This window comes from Lissotriton helveticus, chromosome 1_1, assembly GCF_964261635.1.
Source record: "Lissotriton helveticus chromosome 1_1, aLisHel1.1, whole genome shotgun sequence".
Taxonomy (NCBI): Eukaryota; Metazoa; Chordata; class Amphibia; order Caudata; family Salamandridae; genus Lissotriton; species Lissotriton helveticus.
The window spans coordinates 119,363,160-119,382,575 of NC_136057.1; the positions used below are offsets into that span (position 1 = coordinate 119,363,160).

Consider the following 19,416-nt stretch of genomic DNA (forward strand, 5'->3'; position numbering starts at 1 on the left):
CTATCCACTTTCTTTGGCCAGAACTCAGCTAGATGAGATTTCACCAAAGTTAACTCCTCATCATTGAGATATTCATCGTCCCACTTCTCCTTCAAAATGCCTGCACCTTCCAAATCCTGAACATAAGCCACCTGAAAAGAATTCCACAATTCATCTTCACATTCCTCAAGCTGTTTTGGCATTCTAGAAAGAAAATCAGCTATACAATTTTCTTTCCCTGGTAAATATTCCATTTTATAACAGAAATCCTGCAACTTGATAGCAAGTCTGGCAACTCTTGCAGAAGTATTGATAGTTCCTTCAGTGGTTAGAACCCTGAGTAATGGCTTGTGATCACAGCGTAAAATAAATTTTGTACCCCACACAAAAGCTCTGAAATGATTTACCGCCCACACACATGCTAAAGTTTCTTTTTCAATGGTAGAATATTTTTCCTCAGTAGGCGATAGTGACCTGGAAGCGTATGCCACAATTTGTTCTTTGCCATTCAAACCAATTTGAGATAAAAACAGAACCTAAACCTTTAATGCTGGCATCTGTAGTGATGATAGTTTGCGCTTCAGGATTAAAACTTCTTAAAGAAGCGATGTTAGTGATGCAGGTTTTTATGTCCTCAAAATCTTGTTCACATTCCATAGACCAAACAAACTTAGCTTTGTTTTTCAACAGTTGTCTAATATTATACGTTCTGGTTGCAAAATTTGGAATATATTTAGAACAAAATTCGACTAGGCCAATAAAAGATCTAACATCATCCTTTCCTTTGGGAGAAGGAGCACACTTAATCGTATCAATTAAATTAGGTTTTGGTCTGATACCATCACAATCAATGACATGACCTAAATAAGTGACATGATCGCTGGCAAATGTACACTTAGTATATTCTACAGTCAAACCTTTTACATCTAGTACACTCAAAACTTTTTCCAAAGTATTGTCATGTTCTGCCTTGTCTTTACCAAAAATGAGAATATCATGTTGGAAAAACTTTGTGTTTTTTACAGTGGAAAACAACCTGTGCATTAAGCGCTGGAAAACAGCCGCAGCCGAAGCCAGGCCGAAAGGCATTCTCTTAAATTGAAAACATCCTTGAGGGGGTTATAAAAGCAGTGTACTGCTTGCTGTCTTTAGACAAGGGAACCCGTGGTATGCGGCAGATAAATCAATTGTGGTGAACCACCTAGCTCCATCAAGTAAAGCTAACATCTCATTAATTTTTGGCAAGGGAATTGATCCACCACAATATTATCATTTAGATGGCGTAAATCCACACATAATGTCAATTTTCCGTATGTACGTTTCACAACAACTAAGGGAGAAACCCAAGCAGATGCCTAAATTGGCTCAATTATGTCAGAGGAGACCAATCTATCAAGTTCAGATGCAACATCCTTTCTTAAAGCGATTGGCACACTTCTGACCTTATGGATTTTTGGCACTGCAGAATCTTTTAAAATTATCTTATGCTCAAAATCCTTTAATTTGCCAATTTTTTTCTGAAACATAGAAGGAATTTTTTTTTAAAGTTCTTCACCAGTCTTAGTGCCTTCATCCATCACCAACACCTTTTCCACCGAATTGGGATCAAGAATTATATGCAACTCCCCTTGATCTTTCCATCCCAACACCGATGGACCTTTTTTAGAAACATACAACTTGCCATAAGATTTGCGATTCTTAAACTCAAATTTCAGCCAACGAAAACCAATAATATCAATCTTCCCACCATTATAACCCTCCGGGTCAATATCAGGAGAAGATAATTTTGGACCAACCCTGTCAACAAAAGTATTAAGCCAAACATCTTCGTTGACAATTGTTTAAGGCGAACCAGAATCAGCATATACCCTCATGCGCACACCTCCAATGTGCATCCAGCATTCAGGCTTATTGTCAACCAGTAAACATCCATCACGAATGTTGAGAAGAAGTTTCTTCTTTAAGACCACTGCACACTCAGAAGCCTGATCATCACCACTAGAAGCGTTGTCATCAGAGACGACCTCCTCTTGAATACATTTAACAGTCTTGGTCCTTCTTCAGCATGCTTTAGTATAATGACCATACAGTCCAAAAGCACCACATTTACTCTTCTTAGCAGGACACGACTTAGCAAAAGCCAGATGCTCAGAACTCCCACACCTATAACATTTGGGAGATTCACCACTATACCTAGGCTTTGCCCATGTTTCATTCTTTTGTTTAAAGCTGTTGTTCTTTTTTGAACTGGAATTAACTTTAGCTATTACATCTTTGTTAAATTGTCAGATTTCAAAGCACTAGCACACCTGCTAGACGTTTCAGCTTTACGAACCAAGGCTAAAATGTCATCTAAACAAGCATCGCCATTCATCCAGAGACGTTCTTGAATGGCAGGGTTATTAGCATGCATTACGACCTGATCACGAACCAAATCTTCCAGTAACCCCCCAAAAGTGCAATTATTCTCCATTTTTTTTAATTCTCCAACGTAGTTGTCAACAGATTCACTTTTAGACTGCTTCCTTTGGAAGAATTTGTATTGCGTAATGCCGATACAGACCTTTGGGGAAAAATACTTACCTAAATTAGACAAAGCAACAGTGAAAACATTACTGTCCCCACCCCCAACAATGGGTTTATTCATCTGGTTATAACATTTAAGACCTTGCGGACCTAAAGAGTGTAAAAGAATACGCTTCTTTTGCTCAGCTGACATTTTACCATCAGAGTCTACAGTTTCGATATAATTTAAAAAGTAATCTTTCCACTCCAACCATTTCAAATCTGGTTCAGAACCCTTAGACCAGAAATCTTGAGGGTTACTTAAAGAAAATGTTTGTTGGCTCATGTTGAAAGGTAAAAAACAGTACTGTCAATAATGATGCTTGTCGAAATGAAACTAAATAACAATGCTGCCAGTAAAGATGCTTGTGGTGGAATTGTTCCGTGTATCAGTTAGAGTGAACAACACAAAACTAAATAAAATAAAAAAATCTGCTTTTTACACTGTCCAATCTTCACCACAGAAATCCAGAAAAATGCCAAAATCCTCAAAAAATGTAAAAATATAATCCCAGTATAACAGCACAAGGCGTTTATGAACAGTACCTTCAACCGCTATTCAAAACCGATCTGTGGGTGTCAAAATCGGTACTATGCAATCCTTCCTGTTCATTAGCAAGTACGGGTAGGCCTGCCCAATTCAAAATGGCTGCCGCGCATCACGTGACGCGCCACGTTCACAAAGAACGTCTGACGTAGGTAGCAAAGCAGCGAGCCTTCGGGGAGGAACTTGTGAGTGCGGAAAGCGTCACAAGAAGAGTGACGTGAAGATCGTCGCACATCCAGCGTCCAATTCAAAGGATGCAAACGGTGAGATCCACAAAGCTCGAGCGCCACCACTTTAGATTATAAAATCTCGCTGTAAATTGTTTAAAATCCACAATTTCTTTCAGAAAATGCGTCGCTCACCGGAATTAGCTCCTCGTCCACACTAGTTGTCCCCAATGCACCGTCAAAGCACTACCAAACATCGTCTCTGCTCATAAATCCGTCGAATCAGTTAAAAAAAAAATAATAATGCGGTTTCAAGGTATATTAAAAAAAATATATCCCGATCGTCGCCACTTGTTGTATTGAAGAAATTACTCCTTGTATGTTGAATTATGTTTAATGTAGAGAAGAGCAGGTACACAGCCTGACAGGTAAGCAGTCAGCATCAACTGAATTACATTGGAACACATAAGTAAGAACACTGTACAATGGAATGTGGAATGAACGCAGTTAAAGGTGTATAACATGTATTACACAACATAACACCTCTCCATGATGGATGACAGTGCCACCCATTGTGCAGGTTCTATGGCACTATGGCACCTCCCCGGACTATGGTCACAAAGTTCACCAATAGCGCCTTGAGAGTAATCCAGTAAACATCCCTTAGTGTTACGGTCTGGAGGTGTCCAAGCAGTCCAATCTTGTACCTTGCTCTCTCCTGTGAGCCCAGTGAAGTTATAAGAGAGTTTTCTGATTCTCTTCCTTTTATTGTTTTGTCCTGCACAGTTAATCAACATCTAAATAAAGTGAGTCATTTGATTAATTTCCTGTTTAGTCCTGCCTTAGCTTAGGAAGCCCCGTTAAAGGGCAAATCTGACATCAGCTTGCAGGTCTATGATCTTTTGTCAGCTTTTACGATACTGGTTGAATGAGCAGGATAGGAGAATTCTGTAGAAGAGGTTTTAAGCGATGTTCTGCCAGGAACGCTGGAGGTGGCTTGGTGGAGTCAGCTGGTTTCTGAAACTACCTGTGTTGAAAGAACTCGGGTGACTGTCCTTTATCATGGGTTAGGAGAAGAGGTTAAAGAAGAACAGGTTGAATCTCAGCGGCCTACTTAATTTGCAGGACATATTGATTTAACACAATGATTGAACATTAGTCACCAGAAAGATTCAAAGAAAATATCTTCCCAGTGGATTACTCAAATTTCTCAAAAGATTTGTCGCCTGGAAAATCTGAGAATTCCAGAGTTAGTGTCAGCAGGAAAAGTGTTAATAAGGGCCTTAGGGCCAGATGTAGGTGGCCAGATACCGGTCGGTAACGGCCGATTTCGGCCGTTACCGACCGGTATTCGTAGTTTCAGATGTAGGGGGCCTAAAAATGACCGATTCTGTAAATTTGCCAATCGGTAAATTTACCGATTCTGTAAATTACCGAATCGGTAAATTTACAGAATCTGTAATGTGGGATGTAGGTGGCACTGAAAACAGTGCCACAGGCCCTTAAGAATTCGTTATTTACCATCAAACACTATAGGGCATGTATGTGTGCCACAAGGCACACAAGCCTGAATCAGGGGTGCAACAGGGTGTCAAAGTGACACCCTGTACCCCTTGTCAATTCGGTAATTTTACAGAATCGGTATTTACCAATTCGGTAATTGCCATTGGTTCCTATGGGCCTCAAGGGCCATAGGAATCAATGGCAATTACCGAATCGGTAAATACCGATTTGGTAATTACCGAATGTTACCGATTCATTAATTAATTCGGTAAAAATACCTACATAGCATTTACCGATTTGTAAATACCGAATCGGTAAAATTCGGTATTTACGAATCGGTAAATACTAATTACCTACATCGGGCCCCTTGTGCCTTAACACCCTCAGACCTATCTGAGCATAAAGAAGCAATTTCACCTACATTCAGGTGAACCTGACACAACTTCAAGAACAGATTCAGTATTGGAGGTGAATCGATCAAACCGGGGTGAATCACTTGTTAAGTTTGATAGCGCCGAGAAAAAAGAGAGAGCGAGAGACTTGTGGAAAAGGCGCCCTGGCCAAGAGTGATCCAGGATTGATGGGGACTTGAATGAAGCAAAGGATGCGTGCTGAATGGGATCCTGGAGAAATGTCTGGTGAGAAAAGATCGGGCAAAGATATATAATCATAAGAAGAATAAGGGACAGGCACCGGCTGATTATTAGGACAGGTACTTAGGTGTAACCTGTCCTACAGAGACGTCTCTGGGAGCTGAGGGGCAGCCTTTGTATAGGGATTGTTGATGAACATTACAAATCAATTAAATACTTAATAACAGACTAAGAAGTTGGAGTAATTATAAACTGTTGTGAATCGGTGTGTGGCATCACAGGACCAAAAGAAATAGTAGGTGGAATTAAAATGTAGGTTGTTAAAATGGCAAAAAGGGCAGAGAGTGGTCACAGGGGTAGAACAGTGAGACCCCAGGAGGATGGGGGGGGGGGTGGGAAGGAGTTGGAAGGCCCTGGTTGGGATGCGGGAAAGAATGGTAGCGAGGTTTGGGACAACAGGAAAGCTTGGGATATTCACATTGTGAATCGCCCCGAGATCTTCTATGAACCAGACACGTTGAGCTTCTCCGCCATTCATTTTGGGGAAATTGAGACTAAGCCCCCTTCTTAAAGCAGATCTGCTCTAACCGGACAGATACCCTCTGACACCTATCGTTTTGAGGGGCACTGAGGTATTCTGGGTTGTTTCTTCTGTGTTCAATATTCATCTTTATGCAGAACTCTACCTCTTTAGCTCCTGCCGAGCACAGAGTGGTAACAGCAATTTAATTAAGTCCGGAGATAAAACAACTAGTTTGGTCCTTCAGCGCAATTCACCTACTCTTGCAACAAAGTGAGTACTTTGCTCTCTTGTTTCTGGGGTATATTTAGGAAATCCCCCACTGGGTTACAAGCCTCTATGCAGCGAAGAATGGCCCTACCTGGCGAGCTAGTGGAAGAGGTGGGGCTGAGCAAAAATGCGGGTTTATCTCTGATAGGCCCTTCAGGCATGGACAGTCGATCTGTGATATGAAAGGTAATTCGTTGATTAGAAATACCGACTTCATATATGGAGAAGCACGAGACGCAAGAGGTTTGAGGGCCAAGTGAACGGTGCCCGTGTCAAGGAGGCAGGCGTGTGTTTCCCATCATTATACGGTCTACCTGATATATGGCTCTAAGGGTATTTATTTCACAGGTTGAACCCCTCGGCTGTCCTAGAACACAGGGTAGAGGTTCAGTCCTCTTTAGTGGTACCCGGAGTGGGCCAACAGGGTGTGATGTTACTTGTGCTTGCTGTTGTCCCAGCCACACCTCCAGGGCTCCAGCATCCCAGCCCCAGACTTCTCCCGGCTGCTTCCTCTTCTCTTCGCACAGTGATTAACTTTGGCTGATCTTTGCTAAGCTTTCTTTCTTTTCCAAACATGAAGACCGTTTCAATCTGAGGGCAAAGTTTCATGAACCTGCTGCCCACAAGGATTTCCTGTCTCCTTCTAACTTTTCCCAAACCTTAAAGAAGAATTTGTAGACCTTGGCTTTTCCCCATGGATTTACAGTGATGCAGTATGCTGATGATGTGCTGTTGGCTTATGTTACACTAGACCAGTGCAGGGCAGACTCAGGTTAGCCCCTCGTTGACATGGCTAAGAGGCACAAGGCTGTGAAGGAAAAGGTACAGTCCTGCCTTCCCAGAGTACCACATCTTGCCCATGAGATTTCTGCTGGGGAGCATCATTTGTCCTCTGGAAGTGTTGGACCTAGCCGCAACTCGCCCTAGCCCACGACTGTGTCCGGTATGCACACTTTTGGGAATGGCGGGGAAATGTCGACAGAGGGTCCTGGGATATGCTGACATGGGTGGACCATTGCAAGAATTTGTTAGAAAAGACCCCCTGAACCCTTGTAGTGGTCTATGAAGCCAAAACATCTGTAAAGTGAAAAGAGGCTCTGACTTTATCACCTATCATGGGGCTCACTGACTATGAGAAACGTTTCATTATGCATTCTCACGAATGGAATGGAATAGATTTGCTTTGCTTTTGAAGTGTCAGAACAAAGCCATAGTGAAAAGCTACAGAGAAAAGACCAGTAGCCTTATATTTCTCTGCTGTGGGCCTGGTCTCGGCCATGCGCCTGCCTTGTTTGCACCCTGTGGCAGCTGTCTCAAGACTTGTTGAAGCTTCTGAAATCTTTGTGTAAAGCTCCCCTCTATTTATTGCTGTTCCCCATTTCAACACTACCCACACTACCCCCCCCCCCAACTTCACAACCTCAACATATGACCACAGCACAATTACCTTCCTATGAAATTCTTTGCTATCTGCTTCTGATATTACTTGAGTAGTATTGTAGTGTGGTAGTGTTGTAGTGTCGAGGGGTGGTGTAGGGGTGGGAGTAGTGTGGGTAGTGTTGTAGTGTCGAGGGGTGGTGTAGGGGTGGGAGTAGTGTGGGTAGTGTTGTAGTGTCGTAGGGTAGTGTAGGGGTGGGAGTAGTGTGGGTAGTGTAGTAGTGTTTTAGGGTAGTGTAGGGGTGGGAGTAGTGTGTTGTGTAGCGTAGGGGTAGTGTTGTATTGTAGTAGTGTTTTTCGGTATGGGGTAGTGCAGGGGTGGGAGTAGTGCGTTGTGTAGGTGTAGGGATGTCACTTACCTTGCAAACTTTAACTACGAGTATAGCTTTACCACGCATGCTTTTGCGTTGTAATGGCATGCATGGTAAAGGCATACTTGTGGTAAAAGTATGCGATGTAATGGCATGCGATGTCATTGACATTGCGTACCCGCATTGTAATGGCACGCGTGGTATTAGTATGTGATGTAATGACATCCATCCATTTGAAGGTGTTCAAGGTGGGCCCTGGTAGGATTGGTGGTGAACCCCAGTTTGTGCAGGAGGTTTATGGTAGCACGAGTGTGTGAGAGGCACTGCTGATGAATTGCGCCCTGGATCAGCCAGTCGTCCAGGTAAGGAAACACGTGGATGCCCTTGCTACACAGGTGTTGTAAACACTCTGGGGGCAGTGGTGACACCAACCATGTGTACCTTAAACTGATAATGTTTGCCATTTACCACATACTGGAGGTTGCAACGGTGAGCTGGGTGAATTGGGATGTGGAAGTTGATATGTCGAGGCAGCCATGTAGTAGTCATGTTGCAGTAGCGGTATGACATTCTGCAAGTGACCATATGAAAATGTTCTGACAGGATGTACACGTTGAGGGGCCCGCAGTCAAGGGTAGGCCTGAGGGACCGCTCTTCTCCAGAATGAGAAAGAAGAGGGAGCTGGGTAACACATGTCCAAAGTAGACGGCAGAAAGAAAACAATCTAACACTGGAGCCAAAGCCCAGGTGCATCACCAGCAATGGGCGGAGTCTCCGAACGTCTTGGTTGGGGAAGACTTCTTCCAAAAAAATAATTTGCACATACTTGGGCTCAACACTAGATGGCAGAAATATGAACAGCATATCTATCTCCAGGTAACACATGCCTTGAACAGGCTGTTACTGTATAATTTACACAAATTATGTGTTTAGGGTACTGCGAGATTTTGAACTCCCTTGGATGAAAGGGAGTTTCCGGACATCGGTGCGGACCTCTATGAAAGATGTATAGTACATCAAGGGTTTTTGCATTCGCAAACGGTGCGAATCGCAAAATTCGGCCGTTTGCGAATGCAAATCCCTTTTTTGGGATGCATGAAGCTTTTTGCTATTTTCGCAATTTAAGAAATCGCAATTTATTTGCGATTTCTTAAATTGCAATTGCATTTAAGAAATCGCAATTTTGCACTTTCTTAAATGCAATGCATGATTTTTTTTTTATTGCGAAATCGAAAATAGGAAGTGGTAAATTACCATGAAGTTAACCTTCGTGGTAATTTGTGAAAACTTTCAAAAATGCACAAAAGTGCATTTTTGAAAGTTTTATTTTGAACACACACATGCCCTTTGGGCATGTGTGTGTGAAAAATGTACTTAAAGTTTAATTTCAGGGGTGCAGGGGGGGTCCTTTAGACCCCCCCTGCACCCTTGAAATTGCATTCTCATTTTACGATTCCTTAATTGCGAATCGCAAAATGAGAATGCCTTCCAATTGATTCCTATGGGCCTCTAGGCCCATAGGAATCAATGTAAAGGGATTCCTTATTTGCGATTCACAAAATTGTGAATCGCAAATAAGGAAAAATAAGGAATCGCAAAACAAAATGCAAATTTTTAATGCATAGGTATTTGCGATTTCTAAATTGCGATTCCTTAATTTTCGCAATTTAGGAATCGCATATACCAACAATGATGCATGTGGCCGTTGGAGTCTCTTAAAAGCTCAGCATTTGCCAGAAAAGATCATGTAAAAAGACACAGTAAAGTATGCAGCCAACCAATACCATGAGGATGATGACTCCAGAGTCTGCTGCTAAAAATGCTGCCTTATGTAAAATGCTGATGTTAAATGTTGTAAATAGGGACCTATTTTTTTGCACCAACACTAAAGCATTTGTCTCAATTACAGGAGCAAGCCCTGCAAGTGAAAAACAAGCTTGGATGAAGCAACAAGGTAAAAGAGCCCTTGCAGGGGTACGGAGAGGAAGCACTGCGTGTGTGATTGCACCACAATTTCAACTGCCACACCTCACCAGGCAGCACAATTGAGTAGCCCATGTTGGTAATGCGCATGATCCATGCTGCTGCAAACCACTGGTATGTGCCCTTCTTTTTCTCTGTAGCCCAAAGCTATTTGCAGTCCTGTGTCCCCAGCCTTTCACTAGATCCTGGATAAGGGAGCACCATTCTCCCTGGAGACCCATTGGGCAAATCCAAGTCGACTTCACACAACTTGCCTCCGTGTTGGCTGTGGTTTTCCTGTTCACTGGGTGGCCAGAAGCATACTCCTCTGTAGGGGGGTTGCATTACTGTTGCTAAGTGGCTACTTAGAGAGTGTTTCCCATGACTTGCAATACAGAGCTGGAGGAGTAGTGATCCAGGCACACACTACATGCCCGTGGTAGTGTAGGCAGTTTGCAAAGTCCTAGGAACGAATCAGCGTTTCCATTGTATCTATGATCTTGCGTCACGACAGCGAGTACGGAAGAGAGGAGTAAAGGATAAGTTAGCAAAGATATGCTCGGTAACACAGTTGAAACGGGCCAGTGCTCTACCACCAGCTTTATTGTACTTGTGAGAAATCTACTATGAGAAGCCTGAGCTAAGCCCTTACGAGACATGGGGTAACCCATGATGCTCCCTTCCAACGCCCCTGTCTGTATCATTGGTAAAGCTATCTCTTCAGTTGAATATTGAAGCGGTGTTATAGTACAGAGGAAAGCGCATAGAGTGTCACTACGGTTCCCGCTCTTAGGTGCGCGATGGGAAACATCCTTTACAACAAAACTTTTACATCGCAGAGCTTTTACAATGCAGGTTTTACAACGAAAACCATTACAACGCATTGCACTGGGGGGCACTCTAGGATAGGGAATAGTTTTAATTTACTATCCAACACCTTCCCTACTATCCACGGGGACTGGAGTTGGAATAGTAAATTAAACTATTCACTATCCAGCACCCCAAAGCGCTATGCGTTGTAACAGCATGCGTTGTAAAAACTGCTTTGTAACAGCATGCGTGGTAAAAGCATGCGTTGTAATGTCATACATCCGTGCGCGATGCCTTACTTGAGTGTCCGGATGAGGACTCTCGATCTCTCCACACTGGGAACCCAGGGTATGCGCAGGTGTACAGAAGAAAGACTACCCCGCAGCCCCGCTTGCATGGACCTTACCAAATGTTGCTCATCACAAAGTCCGGTTACTGGCCCCGTGGGTCCGCCCTCCCACTGAAAACCCATTGGTTCTTGTGGGGTAATGGTGCTCTTGCAGTCAGGCCCAGAATGGTGCCCGATGCATCTGCCAGTGGCACCTGTACTGCTGCCCCATCACCCGCCAGGGCACCACGCACACCTGCTTCCTTGCCACAGGATGGTGTCGCAACAGCCTTTCATTGCGACCACCTGCGCCCCTGCTGACCAGACTTCGCTCCCTACAAACCAGATCCCTCTATGGCTCTGGCCTGTCATGTTCTTTATTGCTTTGGGCATCTGGCTGGTGGTGGATACATTCTTGCAGCAGAATGGAGAGTCATTGCTAGACCTAACTATGATAACTCTCCGCGTACAAAATCATGGCGCAACCTACAGAGGCAACTCCTAGATGCTACTGCAGGGAACAACAGACAGGCATTGACTCTTCTTCTTGCTGCGTTTGCAGGATGCTTTGATCAGGATGCCAAATTGTTTTAATGACACTTGCCTGTATTTTTTCAATGTTGGAGATGGACTGATGGAATGTGCTGGCATCTTCTCCTCTGCTTTCACAGGCCTCAAAAGGTTTAAACACCCCTTTAACCACAACATGACAGACCTAACTCACTCAGCAATGACTGACCAAGGTTTACCTACGAGCGACCAGGAGACAGAGCTTCCAGCATTTTTGTCGGACAAAGTAAATGTGATTTAAGTTGAGAGAATGCATCCCCTTTTGAGTATTGACCCTTGACGGACATTTTGTTTCTCAAACGTCACCCTCAAGGAGGTCATGCAAATTTAATGTGAGAGTTGGAAGTGCTCTTGTTTCCTTTGGGCTGAACTGAAACGTGCTATCCAAGGCATAGTGTGCAAGCCATAGGACTTTTTGATGATTATTCCCTAGAGTGAGAAATGAGGCGAGGGCTGTCTCGGATACTTCTAGATTCTTCACCACCTTGATCCCCAGGTACAGTACTGTGGCCCTGGATGAGATAAGGAGAAACACTGAGATCCTAAACGTCATAGCGAATTCCACCGCAATAGCCTTGGCAATGGTGACAGAGCAGCTATAGCCTATGTCAAGACGTTGCTTCAGAACAGAACGGCTCTAGATTACCTTCTGGTGGTCGAAGGAGGAGGGGGTTTGTGCAATTGAAGGTACAGAATGTTGCACTCACCTTCCCTGCACTTCCCCCAGTAAACACGAGCGGCTAGTTAATAAAAAGAATGCAAAGAAGTTGCAAGAGATACAAAGTCGCCCTGATTGGAGCCCAAATAACATCTGGGTATGGCTAGGGGGGAGTTGTCTACCCTTGGGGTATGTGTTAGAAACCATCCTTTGCATCATTCTGATGGTGACACTTGTGATGCTATAAGTGTTGCAGATCACAAGCGCTCATGCACAAATAAAGGCATTGCCAAAATCTTTGTGCTTGCAACTTCTCAGGATGTGGGGGGAAATGTGCACGATGAAATCGATAAAGAAAGGTCATGTTATATTCTATCGAGTTCTTGTAAGCCCAGGTGTTTCCTACTGAAACTCTACTCAAAGCACATTGAATTAAACTCATTATGCACCCATGAAAAGGGGAAACTGTAACCATGTCATGTCCCTGTATCTCAGAACTATTGGAATAGCTTATGTCATTATAGGGCCTTGTCAGGCCAAGTAGCCCTATTGTCTCACGTTGTACATTGCAGATTTCCAGTAAACTGCACCTTTATTTCCAAACCTCCTAGGGGAAGCAGTATTTTGTGAGAAGAATGGAGATAGTATTTCTGGACATGACTGATATATTCCACTGCGTCCATTTCCATCGGGGAGCCCAGGGAACCAGGCTTGTGACAGGGTGGGCTCTCCAGTAGTGGAGATCTGGAGGGCAAGGTAGGTCGAGTGGGGTTGCAAGGCTGTGCACAATACCTGGGAGCTCTGAACCTCGAGAGTGAGAAAACTCCTTTGTAGCCACTCCATGTTTAATCTGGCTCCCTCTTTAGACACTTCTGTGAGCTACTTTCAAAAACCTCTTGAGTGGTTTATTTGAAGGAGGTAGCAGGTAAGCTTGAGCCCCCCTTTTCATGATATTGAGCACCGTGTGGTTTTATGGTCTTTTTTGGACAATTGTTTTTTTGTGTTATTTTCATGCTCAGTCTTGTGAGCCTCATCTGTGTGATCAGCTGAGAAGTGGCAAGAGGAAAGTTACTTAAAACCTACCACAAAAGTCCTTGACCTGTGTCTTTGAATACTGGAACCATATAAGGGTGCCCGCCACCCAGTAGGTGGGGGCCATCAGCGTGTATTCACCATCAGCTAGATTCATCAACGCGAAATTGGCTCGCAAAGGGCCAGATTCTGGGAATCTGGCCCTTTGGGAGTGCAATTTTTTACATTTGGGATTCATCATCCCAAATGCAAAAATCGCTATTATAGAATTCGCATTTTTGCGAGGAATTGCATTTAAGGAATCTCTATTTGAGATTCCTTAAATGCAATTCATTAACCATTTTTAATTTGCGAATTCGCAATTTTTGGCCGCTATTTACCACTTCGTGGTAAATAGCAAAAGCTTAGAAAAATGCACTTCAGTGCATTTTTCTAAGTTGCATGTTACACCCACACATGTCCTTTGGACATGTGTGTGCGCAACACATGTGTACATTTTCATTTCAGGGGTGCTACAGGGTGTCCTTTGTACACCCCTGCATCCTTGAAATCGCATCCTTATTTGCGATTAGCAAATTGCTAATCGCAAATAAGGAAGATGTAGGAATCGCATTTCTTTATGCAATTCCTACATGAATCCCGTTTTGCAAGTCCTTAATAGCGATTCCTTATGAATCGCTATTACAGACTCATAAAACGGGACTTTGATGAATCTAGCTGTAAGTTTCTTAGTTCCCCCTATGTTTTTGCCCCTACAGTAAGGTGGTAGGGATTTGGGGGACTATAGGGGACTGTGGCATTAACCTGTGCTGAGTGCTTTTTAGGTCTCTCTCCGAGGCATCAAGTAATCAGTGTTTAGTGGGGAACCTCCGCCCATTGCATTTCTATTTGTTTTCTTGCTTGCCACCACACCATTACAAGCCACACAATTCCATAACTAACAATTTCAATCCAACCTGCATACCTCCGCTCCACACCAAACCACATACATCCACTCCATAAATATAAGTAAAAAGCATTGTCATTTACAACGTAAATAGCTCTAACTTTTACAAATGCGAGACCGATTTCATTGCAAATGCTTGTTTGCTGTGTGGTTGGAAAGAATATATTCCCCTGTAACAACATCCCTCTGATAAGGTGGCCCCGGCAGTAGTTTGTCATTCCTGTTTTTAGTGAGAGATTTAGGGTTTAAAAAAAAGATACTTTACTACTGTTGGAGAGTTCACACAAAATCAAGACGAATATATTAATGAAGAAGCTGTATAATAGAAAAATCACATATAAGAAACCTTTGGTCGTGGATAACCATGGTGTTTATGCGCAGTCCGGATGAGCAAAACAAGGGGATTCTTCCGACAAGGAAGAAATGATATATCCAGGATTACTTTACTCCTTTGAATAGCGTAAAAAGCCCATCGGGTTTACGTAGATCAAAAGACACTGACTTTTTCTCAGTTCAAACTTTCATCAGGATCTGGGTCCCCAGCTTGATTCTGTCCACTGCCTGAGGACTTCCAGAGAAAGAGAGATTGTAAATAAGGTGACCCCTTAACCCCTTGCATGCTGGTGACGAACTCCAGCCGGCACGCTCCGTGGTGCTCGTGTGCGGATGACGGCTGGGGTTCGTAACGGCCCGCCCTGTTCGTTTGTTTACCGCACAGCGGCGGAAACGGGCCAGCATCGAAGGGGTTCATGAAAGTGTAGTTAGGCATACTATGCCTCTAACAGGCTCTTTGCCTCTTTTTAATGCCTCTCATTCTTTAGATGACTCAATAGATAGCCGCTTCATCGAGGAGACAGATGATTCAGCGTCTACAGATCAATTACTATAGAGGTAGGCCTCTATAATGGAACTCAGGGCTACATTTACACATACAGCAGGGATAAGTGATAAGTATCACCCACCTACATATGTCTGAAGGTTCAATTTCTGCATGGATGACCGCTATGAATTCTGTTTTATCTTCAATTCTAAAGTTAACTAATAAACATCTTATAGTCCAGGAACAAGCTTTGTCAATGCTCTTCCTTGTGTTGAAGGCTCTTACCTCAGATGTGGGAAGCCATAAAGCTCATTAGGAGATCCCAATTGAGGTTAATACTATCCTAGGTGTATGTTTTGGTAACACAATTGGTCAACACCATCAATTTGGCCAAGTTTGCGCTAAAACAGCTGAAAGTGTAAAGGATTTGTCTGTTCACTTATAGTTTCTAACCAGCCACAGGAGAAGAATTCATCAACATATTTTATGTCTGCTATGAGAATCAATATTTCCGGTCAAAATTCTGTCTTGTCAGATACTAATGGAGGTAAAACAAGGAGCTTATGTCAGTTCATCGATAAAATAGTCCAAATAAAAAACAACACACAAAATGGTGGAGAATAAAAAATAAACTGGCCAAGAAACTAAAATGTAAAAAATATCTACAATAAGTTGAAACAAAAGACTTAAATATTGTCTTGTGATGAGCAGACCCTGAGGCTCCCTGGTCTTGGCTCACTAAGGTTCAGGACTCAGCCTGATGATAGGAATATCCTTTGGTCTCTTTGTAGCTGGAACTTCGCTGGTCTGAAAAACTTGTTTGAATTTGTTTGAATTTCCAAATTTTGTTTCTCTTTTTGATGTATTTATTGTTGTGTGTCTGTAGGAAACTTGGTCTTGTAGAGTTTGAAATGAAAGACTTGAAAGTATTCTAGGTTCCAGGAATTCCCTCTTTAAATGGCCATGATAAAGGGGGTCTGTGAATCTCATTGAAATCAGTTGTAGGGTGGCAGTCTACCAGATTGATTTTGTTCCTTGAATTTCATGATGATGATTTATTGTGCTGTTACAGATATAGTAGATAGTCTTGTGGAGTATCTTATTTGCAATGTTTATTTCTCACTCACCTGTGACTTCAAGAATGATTTATTAGCTCTTCAGAAAGCCATCTTGAATGCAGAGATATTTTTCTGAATTCCACTCTATTAATTGTAGGAGGTTTTAATATTATAATCTCCTCAACTCTTTATCGGAAGTGATAAGAACGCTCCTCCTTCACTCAAATGGCCACTGGAATAAAATGTAGCATTAATTAATGGCAGGTTCAAGTCCCCCCCCCTACCTCCCCCATCTGAAATCTTTTCACATCAGCGTGGAACCATTATGTCCCAATTAGATCATACCTTCATTCGTCACCTGGATTCTAAATTAATATACAGTATTACATTAGGTTCCCATGTTAGAAGCAACCATCGTCAGTTAACTATTGGTCTTAAGTTGTCAAATCATCTTTTAAAAATTGGTTCCAATGGTAATAAGATCATTAGATCTCACCTTAATAGGATTTATGTAAATGATCTAGACATGAACACTTTGATCACTGCTTTAAACTCTGGTTCATCCTCTTTAAAAGGAAGCATTATTATTCTATTAATCAAAATGGGTGTTTGGAACAAGCATGAAAGCTACCGATCGAGTGCCCTTTTGGATGTAATAGGTAAATGCTTCTCCAAATGACTCTTACAAGGACTTTCAGATTGGGTCAATTGAAAACATCTGCTTCATGTGGAGCAGAGCAGTTTTAGAGAGGGTTGTTCTACAATAGATAATATCTTAGCCTTAGTAATGACTACAGAATACTATGTAAAAGGGAGAAAAGCTCAACTTTATGTTGCTTTTGACGACTTTAGCAATGCTTTTGACAAAGTTGGTTGTCCTTTATTATGGCAAAAATTATTACATTGGTCATTCCGGATTTGTTATTGAGAGAACTGATCTGCCTATACTCTGATAACTGGTTAAACGTTTTACTCAGTTTTAGGACAGAATACACCTCCAATATTGCAGTTCTAAATGGCTTAAAATAGGGCTGTATTCTATTGCCCCTGTATTCTCTTTACATCGGACTGATTTTCGTGAACAGATAATCAAGTTTAATAAGCACCTTCCTAAACTGGGTATTAATGTATGTCAATCACTTAATTTTGATGTCTCTCGTGCCTTTTGGTCTCCAAAGAGAGCACAGATTGTCTGGCAGTTTATTCAAATAACCATAACCTAAGTGTGAATAAAGGATAGGCCCCGGGGGAGGCGGAAAAAACCCACTGGAACCAGAGATTTCTGTTTTTGTAAATGGAAGTGACCCCTCAAGCAAGGGCCATTTCCAAAGGGGATGATTTCTGCTGCTCATTTTCTGCCCCCCCACCTTGGGACCGATAGGCCTGCTTTTTGGTCTTTCTGCCCTTGAGAGGTGGGGGCAGAAAACCCCACTAGACCCTGGGATATTCATTAAAAGTGAATGGGGGTATCGCTCCCAGATAGTTTTTATACTTGTGCCAGTTTTCTCTCCCCCCCCCCCCCTTTTGAGGGCCTAACTGCCCCATGGGGGGGGGTAGAAAACGCACTAGAACCAGGGATTTCTTTTTTTAATAAATGGAAGCGACCCCTTGGGCAAGGGTCTTTTCCAAATGGGGGCATTTCATATTGCCCATTTTCTGCCCCCCTCGGTTCAGATCGGGACGATTTTGAGGCCCATCATAGCAGACAACCCACTAGCACCAGAGATATGTACATATTTATGTTTAGTGGTGGTCCCTTGGGTAAAGGTTGCCCCAATGGGATGGGGGTATCAGTTATAAATTACTTTGGCTGGGTTTCTGTCCCCCTTGGTGGCAGGCTGGCCGTTTGGGTAGTGACATGGTGTGTTATAAGGTTAATAGTTTTATTTCTTGTCAATTGCGATTGTAGTGTTTCATTGCTCCTTTTTATTCTAGTACAATGCTTTTGCTCTTCTGACTGATGTTCCAGGTTGCGGTTTCATCACTGGTGGTTCTGCAGTTTGTGTAGTTGCATGTTTGGTAAGAAAACTTTTTTTGTACTATTTACTCTAAGTGAGTTTCCTTTCCCGGCATGAATGTGTTTCTGTAACTGGCGTAATAGTAGTAGGTTTAGCTTCTGTTTCATTGAGTGTGAAAATCTTTTTGCATTTGCGCTCTATGTGTCCCTCCTCCTTGCCCTGTACCTCGCCCTCTCTGTACCTCCTCCTCTCCATGTAAATTATCCTCTCCATGTAAATTATCCTCTCCATGTACTACCTCCTCTCACTTTACCTCCTTGTTTCTCTGTACCTTTCTCTGTTTAAAGCGCCCAGTTCTTTTCAGAATGCAGTCGTGCACTGCGTGTGAGGCACAGTACCTTGACTTTCCTTGGCGGTTTGGGTCGGACGGCTCTAGGCTGTCGTCCGGCAGGGTGGTGCTGTCCTGGCGGGCGGGGTGACGCGGGGGCCACGGGGTTGCTTCTCATCAGGTTGGCGGTGCTCCGGGGGACACAGGCTCACAAGTGCTGAGTTCTGGGTTCCTGGAGAGGGGTGCAGCAGATTGGATGATCGCTTACAGCAGGGCTTCTCGCGGAAGGCGAGCCCACGCTTCTGGTCCGTCTTTTCTGTACTTTCCACCGACGGGGGCCAGCAGATCGTGGTGATTGGACCGGACGGGTCCTCTGCTTTGCGTTGGGAGCTTCGGCTCAGGGAGGCAGTCACGGTGCTGGGGTCAGGCGGCGCTGACCTTTGCGGTGCGAGCTGCGGCTCGGCGGCAGGAGCTCACGGTGCTTGGCAGGACAGGGGCAGCGCAGGCTTGTCAGAGGGCACGATGGGGGCAAAGCGCACTCAGCTTTCCGGGGCAGCGATGCAGGGACACAATCCTCAGCAGCAGTTCCTCTTCCAGGGGGGGGTAGCGCCGACTGTTCCTGGGGAGCAGTTCAGGGGGCAAGTTCCACAGCAAGCCCTTGGAGATCTTTGTAAAAGTTTGGCACAAGGTGAAAGTAAGCAAAGTCTTTCAGTCTTTCTCTCCTGCTCTCCTTCAGCAGCAAGGCACCCACCACAGTCCAGTCTCTTGTGGTCAGAGTCAGTACTTCTCCATGCAGCTTCCAGGGTCCTCCTCTTCAGGCAGAGCTTCTTCTTTGCGCAAACATGATCTAATTTACAAGGAGCAGGGCTCCTACTTTTATACACCAGTTTCTTTGTCTTTTCAGGCCAGGGGGGCCTCTGCATAATTCCTTTCAGTCTCTGAGCACTTGTTGGTTGTACTCTGGCTGTTGCTTTCAGTGTGAGGGCAGGCACATCAGACGCTCCACAGGGCGGCGGAGCCAGCATTGTGGTGACAGGGGCAGCCAGGAGTACCT

General features: G+C 43.6%; 1 protein-coding gene across 5 annotated transcripts in view; it reads right to left on the reverse strand.

Moving 5' to 3' along the window:
* LOC144764418 (uncharacterized) overlaps nucleotides 1-19,416 on the reverse strand; it is a 109,829-nt gene that overhangs the window by 32,519 nt on the left and 57,894 nt on the right. For 2 of the 5 annotated variants that reach the window (XM_078650292.1, XM_078650294.1), the window contains exon 2: nucleotides 16,146-16,308. The exons of the other annotated variants lie outside the window; for them this stretch is intronic. The gene's annotated coding sequence lies outside the window, so the exon portion shown is untranslated. The remainder of the gene's footprint in view (nucleotides 1-16,145; nucleotides 16,309-19,416) is intronic. 5 annotated transcript variants of the gene reach the window in all.